The sequence below is a fragment of the Humulus lupulus genome, chromosome 4 (assembly GCF_963169125.1).
Source record: "Humulus lupulus chromosome 4, drHumLupu1.1, whole genome shotgun sequence".
In the NCBI taxonomy this organism is placed as follows: domain Eukaryota; kingdom Viridiplantae; phylum Streptophyta; class Magnoliopsida; order Rosales; family Cannabaceae; genus Humulus; species Humulus lupulus.
Genome location: NC_084796.1, coordinates 30,346,708 through 30,355,304, shown reverse-complemented (window position 1 = coordinate 30,355,304; position 8,597 = coordinate 30,346,708). Strand labels below are relative to the sequence as shown.

Sequence of the window (8,597 nt, the reverse complement as noted above, 5' to 3'; positions counted from 1 at the left end):
GTTCCACTATTGTTACAGGAGTTATTAATAACAACAGTGTGGAAAACATGAGCGGGGGAGCACCAAAAAATCATAATCCTGCCCGTCCAAGAGCTCTACGAGACTATGTACTCCCTACTATCACAGGGGTACACTCATGCATCCGTCCTCCAGCAGTAGAGGCAAATAATTTTGAGATCAAGCCTGCTATATTGCAGATGGTCCAGACTGCTGTTCAATTTAGTGGCCTCCCCACTGAAGACCCCAATATGCGCATAGCCAATTTCCTGGAGTTGTGTGCTACTTTCAAGATGAATGGGGTGAGTGATGATGCCATTAGATTGCGTTTGTTCCCATTCTCACTACGGGAGCGAGCGAAAAGTTGCCTGAATTCACTTGAGGCCAATACTATCACCACTTGGGATGCTCTAGCTCAGAAGTTTTTATCGAAGTTCTTTCCACCTGCAAAGGTTGCTAAACTGAGAGGGGAGATCAATAACTTCTCTCAATTTGAGGGAGAATCCTTGTATGATGCTTGGGAGAGGTTCAAGGACTTGATCAGAAAATGTCCCCACCACGGTATTGAGAAGTGGATGTTGGTCCACAACTTTTACAATGGTTTGTGCGGTACCACTCGCACAATAATTGATGCAGCAGTGGGAGGAGCGTTTATGAGAAAAAGTGCTAATAAAGCTTATGAACTCTTAGAGGAAATGGCCAATAATAATTACCAATGGCCAAGTGAACAAGCGGGCAGTAATACCAAGGTTGCAGGGGTTCACGAATTAGATGCAATCACAGCCTTAACTACTCAAGTTGCGTCTCTAACTAAGCAGTTGTAACAAAATACCATGTCTGCCCAGGTTGTGCAAGCCCAAGTAATGTGTGAATTGTGTGAGGGGTCTCATTCTTTTGACCAGTGCCAACCTGTTTTAGATCCCAACAATATTCCATTAAATCAAGCTCAAGTTCAGGCAGTGGGTAGTTTTCAGAGGCCCAACAATAACCCCTACTCTAATTCATATAATCCGGGGTGGAGAAACCATCCTAACTTTTCCTGGAGAAATAATCAAGGCCAACAACAACAACCGTTTCAACCACCATATCAGCGGCCTATGACCCAAGCTCCACCACAAGCATCAACCTCTCAACAACCTAGGCCGCCAGCTCCTACAGAACAGCCTAGTGAATTACAGGCTGCCCTATTGACTCTCACCAATACTCAGACTCAGTTTATGACTGAGACTAGATCTTCCATCAGAAATTTGGAGATGCAAGTGGGGCAGTTGGCCAATATGTTGAATACTAGGCCTCAAGGGAATTTGCCTAGCAATACTGTGGTAAATCCTAAGGAGTAATGTCAAGCTATCATCTTGAGGAGCGGGAAAGAAATTGAGGGTCCTTCTCTTAAGGGGACTCAAGAAAAAAAGGCTATAGAAGAGGAGAGTTGTGAAAAAGTTGAGCCCCAAGTGGAGGAAAATGTTACTGAAGGCCTTGCAACCAAGGAGAAGATTCAACCGATAGTTGTTGATTCTAATGTCAAAATCCCATATCCACAACGACTCTGGAAGAATTCCCTTGACAAACAATTCTCAAAGTTTCTTGAGGTGTTTAAAAAGCTTCAAATTAACATCCCATTTGCTGAGGCTTTGGAGCAAATGCCGAGTTATGTGAAATTAATGAAGGAGATTCTGTCGAAGAAGAGGAAGATGGAGGATTATGAGACGGTGGCGCTCACTGAAGAGTGCAGCGCCATTCTGCAAAGGAAGCTTCCTCAGAAACTGAGAGATCCTGGGAGTTTCACAATACCCTGCACTATTGGGAATTTTGAGAGCATGAATGCTCTATGTGATTTGGGGGCGAGCATTAATCTAATGCCGCTTTCTGTTTTCAGAAGATTGAAGCTTGGGGAAGCAAGACCTACAACAGTGACTCTTCAGTTGGCAGACAGATCAATAGCACATCCTCGGGGTATTATTGAAGATTCTCTAGTAAAAGTGGACAAGTTCATCTTCCCAACAGACTTTATTATACTTGATATGGAGGAGGATGCCAACGTCCCAATCATTCTTGGAAGGCCATTCTTAGCCACAGGACAAGCTTTAATCGACGTACAAAAGGGGGAGTTAAGGTTGCGAGTCCAAAATGAGGAAATAAGTTTTAATGTCTTTGCAGCAACTGAAATTCCTACATGTTGTAGAGTTGATGTGGTGAATGATTGTTAAGAATCAATTGGTAAAAAGAATAAGAAGACCAAAGAACGATTTCGAACAGTTCGACGTCGTATGAAAAGATTATTGTGTGGCAAGTTTGAAGGTTTCGATGACATTGGGGATAATTTCAATATTCTCAATAGTAGAAGGGAATTCTCCTCGTATGACACGATGGCTCTCAAGGATGCAAGGGGTGGACTTGACCCAAGTTGAAGGTGTAGAGAGTTCAGCGTCCGGCTAAATGACGTTAACGACAGCGCCATTGGGAGGTATCCCAAGTTCATTTAAATTTATTTAAGTTCGTTAAGTTTTTAAGCTATTTCAGTTGAGACAGTTTTTATTTTTTTTTAGTTAGTTTTTGTTTAATATTAATTTTCTTGTAAATATTGTTGATTCTGAAATACGTGAAAAAAAATCGAAAAATGATGAAAAAAATCGAAAAAAAAACGTGCAGAACCAATATGCCTACAACTAAGCCTTCACCACTCATTTTGACATTGACACTACTGGATTTCCACCATATCCACAACCACCTAACATTGGGTATCCTCCAACTGAGGGGGATGACGAGGTAGGACCTTCATCATGAGTCAAGTCAGGTAAGTTTCCTTTCCTTAGCTTTTATTTAAACACTGGGGACAATGTTTTTGTTAAGTTTGGGGAAGAGGGATTTATGTTAGTTATTTGTGTCAGGTTAGTTGAGTCAAGTTTCTGTTTAGTTTGGTGTTTTGTTAAATTGTGTTTGGTTTTGTGTGTTAATTGTGTTGTGTGCTAGGGTATCTAGAGAGTGTGTTGAATCAAGATAACAATGATTAGCCGATGAGAATACGTGAATGGCTTATAATATAATTCGAGAAAACTATATTTGATTATAAAAAAAAACAATCCGTGTGCTTGGTTTGACCACCTCTTTGGATTACTTTAATTCATTGTAAAATTGAATATTTGGTCATGATTGGTAAATTCTTGCATTTAAATAAATTTACACTTGCTGAATTTTGAATGTGGAAAGAATGTATGAACAATTCTAGAACTTGCTTGCTTACTATTTGAGGCGAAATCATAGACAATGCTTGTCCAGGAAAATGATTTAGGCGATTTTTTTGGAACGTTTGAGCCTTTCAAGCCATCCTTGATTAATTTATCCTTAGTTACCATTTTTCGAGCCTAAAAGTATAACTTTTTATTGTTAACCACTTATTTTGAGCCTAATTGAACACTTAATTATTTTTTTCATTCCCTTGATTTATACGATGAGCATATAAACATATAAATGGGAATTGAATTGTATTGGGTGTTATTGTTTGATTTGGTTGTGACAATAGAAAAATAAAAGGAAAGATTGAGAGGAAAATTCAGAAAAAAAGAAAAAAGAGATTGAAAATAAATGACACTTCTTATGTTTGTTCATATTGAAAAACATAAGTTTGGGGAAGTGTAGTTGAAGAAAAAAAAGAAAGAAATGAGAAAGAAAAAAAAAGATACAATTAGTGTGAATTCTTCTCAATCTTGGAAAATAAAGGGAAATTTGGGGTTGTTTGGATTACAAAGTGGATATCAGGTGTGGTTTGTTTGGATTATATGCTTATGATATATATGAGCCTAAATGACTATTTTATCTACCGTTACCTAAGCCTCTCAATACAAGCTTTAAAAAACCTTTTGATTCTTGAACATGCACTAATTTATATTAGTGGAGAATAATAAGTTAGCAAGCATATGGAAATTTGGGATTTGATGGATTGATGGTGAGAGTTCAGCATGTGTAAATTATTTTAAATATGTGTTATTTACTGTTCATGATTGAGTAGACAAAAATGATCAATGGGTTAGGGTGAATTGAAGAAGTGGTTGGATTGAAAATCTGGATTACTTGTCAAAAAAAAAATTTCGAAAATTATATATGCTTATCCTTCATTAATTTTGAGGCTTAAAAATTTTGGTTATCTTGATTCATTTGTTTAGTGTCTGTATTTATTTGTTTAGTTTATCTTGAGTCTTGTTTTCTTTGCTTGAGGGCGAGCAAATGTTAAGTTTGGGGAAGTTTGATAAATGAGTTTTAGACTCATTTATCTATGTGTTTTTCAGGTAAAGTATTAGGTGCTTGTTTTGTTTTGTTCTATTTTACGCTAGTTTTTGTATGTTTTCAGGTGTCGAAGGGCTTAGGTGACTTAGGTGTGGAAACATGGTAGAAAAATCGACAAAATGACAAAAATTGGTGGAAAACGGTGTTTCGGAGCACTTCCTGCGACTGCAGGAAGTGTGTCTTGCAGCCGCAACTCCAGAGAAGTTTTTGCATTTCTAGAGCATTCATGCGACCGCAGGATATGTCTTCAAATGAGAAAAACGCAAATTTTTAATTAAGGGTGTTTTGGTCCTTTCATGTTAAAAAAATTGCTAATTAGGTTTAAATTACGATTAAGGAGAGAAATGAGGCACTTTTTGATATCTGGACTGGGAGAAGAGGCTGAGGAGGCTTTGGATGAAGATTGGATTGATCATCTAGAGTTCTTTTCTTTTCTTTTTAGTTTTAGTTTATGTTAATTTCATGTTTATGGATTTCTTAATGATAAACATGAACTAAATTTCTGTTTAGGTTTTTAATTGACTCTCTTGAAACTCTATTATGATTTAATGTATTTATCTATTTCTTCTTCATCTGAAATCTATTCAGTTTGTGTTTATTGTGTATGTGATTGATTGACCAACTTTTACATACGAATTATGAATTTGAATCAAAATCTGAAAAGTGAGATTTGAATATGCTAAAATTGAATAGACATAGATTTCAATTTAGAACGAGAGTATCAAATTGGTTTATGTGATTTATGGATGTGTTCATTGCTTCCTATTGTTTGAATTAACCATAGAAATATAAGGAATTCACAGTAGGTCGAGTTTTCTATTTCTTAACTCGAATAGTTAACACTTTTGCATGCCTATCATTTCAATGAGAAGAACTTCAGTAGTAATTGAATTAAAGAATAATAGATTGGATAGTAGAGAAGATTAGGATTCCTAATTATTTTACAGTGAATTTAATCATTGTGTTCTTGTTATTATTTGATTTCTGCAGTTTTTATTTATTTCTATTTTCTTGTTTTAAAAATTCACAAATCTAGTTTTCATTAGTCAAATAGAAACTAAAAATTAATTATTTGGTAATTGATAAATCAGTCTCCGTGGGAACGATATCGGTCTTACCGGAATAAACTACAAAAGCGATTGCGTATACTATGGACAACAACATTGGTTTGCCATTGAGGCTTCCATTTCTAGTTGGACCCTCACTGTTTACGATTCGGACAACTCGGTGATTAGTGACGCAAAGCTGGAGGAAATTATGAATCCATGGTGCTTTTTGCTTCCTTCACTGTTAATGCAGAGTAAATTGTTTACTGATAGCTTGATGTTGAAGATTCCATCAGCAGGAAAGAGGCCGCATCAGTTCACATGGTGTCGCAAACAGAAACACGAGCTTACTCAGTCAAAGAGAAGGTAACAAACATCATCTTCATACTAAATTTGTTTCTCACTAAAATTATAGTAATGTACACTTAAAGTTTACTTTTTTTTTTTACAGTGGGGATTATGGTGTGTATGCTGTCAAGAATATTGAGCAACTAATGGTCGGCCTTCCATTGGAAACTATCTACAATGAAAATATGGAGGTGTTTAGGAACAAGTGGACCACAGACGTTTGGTATCAAAATTTGTTACCTTGATGGTTGTATATAAACATGGTCTTTAATTGTGCAGTTTTTTGTTCCCATTTTTTTGTAACTTACATATGTCTGTTATCGAGTTCATATCGAACATTATTGAACTAATATCCAGCTTCAATAGAGCAATATCATTTTCATAACCATAAGTCTTTTGTTATCGAACTAATATCAAGCCATATCGAACTACTATAGAGTTATGTCGAATCATTATCGAACTATTATCGAGTTATTTGAATTCAGTTTAGAAGCTAACAAACATATTATCGAGTTCATATCGAGCTACTATCGAGTTAATATTGAGCTACAATTGAGCTCATCGAGTTTACATCGAGCTTAACATAACTTTTAAGAAAAATCAAATAAAAAAGAAAGCAAAACAACATAGGTTATTAATACAACAAGACCAAAAGTGAAAAAAGAGTTTATAGCCTAGCTTTACATGTAGCCTTGTTGTGGCCAAGCCCACCACACATGCTACATTTGTGCTCTTTGCGAATGATTTCGCCACTCGATGGGTAGCGATTTTTCTTCCTTCTTCCCACCTTATTCTTATTCGGTCGACCAACTGGTTGTTTTTCAACAGGAACCCCAACTTGAATTTTCTCTATGTTCTCGGGAACTTCATAATCATCCTCATTGCCAGTTGGGTAAATTGTTTCTTGTAAGACTCCCTCCACATCTCAATAGTGTAATATGGTGAACACAGTGAGTAAATGTTGACACTGCGCAAGATGGTCGCAGCCACACCATGAACACAAGGGTAACCCATTATTTGAAATTGGCCACAGGAGCATGATTTGGTCATCAAATTCACCTCACCATCACCTTTTGGGTCTACCACATGAAATTTGAACTGTCCAAGAGGATGGACTTTCAAGTACCTTGCATCATCCGCAATGCCTGAGACATCTTTCTCATATATTGTTGCTAATTTGGATGTACACTTCTCTACCTCCTCACGACGCGCGACAAACCATGACTTAATTGTGAAACGAATGAATTCCACAAAAGTAGTGACTGGGAAGGTTCTTGCGTCTCTGGTTTTGTTGTTGAAACTTACAGCGTAGTTGCTTGTCATTACATTATATCGATACCCAGAAAAGTAAGCACGAGTCTACTTATCAAAGCCAATACCCTCGAGATATTGAGCTATGGCAGGATCCATTTGCTTTATATTATTGAAGAACCTGTGAAATTTTGACTTCCGAAATGCATATGCCGCATTCCACATCTCCTTTTGACAGTGATCGGTCTTGAACTTAGCGATTACGTTCATACTTATGTGATGGTAGCATGCGCCGTGGTAGGCATCAGGGAAGACCAACTCAAGAGCATGAATAATGCTAGCATGCCTGTCTGATACAAAAGACAGATTATTAGCAACTCCAATGGCTTCCTTCAATTTCATCTTGAAATACTTCCAAGAAGCATGATTCTCACTGTCAACAATCGCGAACGCAATTGGATAAATGTGGTTATTCGCATCCAATGCCACAACACACAACATGTGGCCACCGTACCTTGACTTCAAGAAAGTTCTGTCCATACATATAACATGACGACATGATGTAAATCCCCTTCTACAAACTCTGAGTGAGAAGAAACAGTAAAGAAAGCGATCGTCATCTGTGACAAAATCAGTTATTGTACCTGGATTCTTTTGCTGCAACATGTACAAGTAAGAAGGTAACTTGGAGTATGATTCTTCAGGTGGACCCCCTAACATAACCGAGTGCCTTCTCTCTGCATCTCCAAGCCTTCATATAACTCATATCGATCCCAAAATTATTCTTCATATCCTCCTTTATGTTGTTTGGTGGGTAGCCAATGCCATCAGTAGCATATTTGTTCTTGATAAGGTGCCCAATGACAGAAGGTGTTGCTTGACGGTGGTCTTTTTGTCGCAATTCTAGTGAGCAAGTATGTACACTATTATAAACAGTGATCTCAAACATCTCCGATCGCGCTACTTTTTTCCCTCTTATTCTCCAACCACAATCAGAATCCTTACAAGTGATATACAGCACATCAGTACCAGACTTCTTAACCATAAACTCAATATTATTCTTCATTGCGAAGAGAGCCGCTTTGGTTTTCAATTCCATCTTGTTCTCAAAAGTCTTCCCAAGATGTAATTCCCCCAACGCTACACCCGATGATGGCGATTCAGAACGACTAGAAGCCATGATATCTTCTTTTGTAAACATGGGAGCACTCTATTTTCTGTGATCTTCTGTTGAACATATTGGAATGTTCCCTGTATAGTTATATTCTGTTCCACCAAGACAACTAGAGTTGGTGCCAGGTGTTCGACGTCCTTGACTTGGTGGGTTCGCCCATGCAATATGACGTATTGGTAGTTCTTGTGCTTGTTCTACTTGAAAATGTTCAACTACTGGATCGTCATTCACTGAATTGTATCCTAAGTCCTCATTATGTTCAACTACTGGATTGTCATTCACATAGGGGTTGTACTCATACTGGTTGTCACTCAGATCACCAATAGGACATCCTAAAGTATTGGCTGCTCCCTCAGGTCCGGGAGTGGAATATGGGTCTGCAATGACAATCTTTTTAACAGGAGTGACACACAAGGCCAATCTTTCTTTAGATGTTACTCCTAAGAATGAATGGACACCAAGATCACTTTCAACATGAACGAGTGTAAATGGTTGGTCGC

At 37.6% G+C, this 8,597-nt stretch overlaps 1 non-coding gene across 1 annotated transcript; it reads right to left on the bottom strand.

The window, feature by feature from the left end:
* Positions 1 to 455: 455 nt before the first annotated feature.
* On the bottom strand, positions 456 to 562 carry LOC133833382 (small nucleolar RNA R71). Its single transcript, XR_009892763.1, has one exon. It is a non-coding gene; the product is annotated as a small nucleolar RNA R71 (small nucleolar RNA).
* Positions 563 to 8,597: the final 8,035 nt, after the last annotated feature.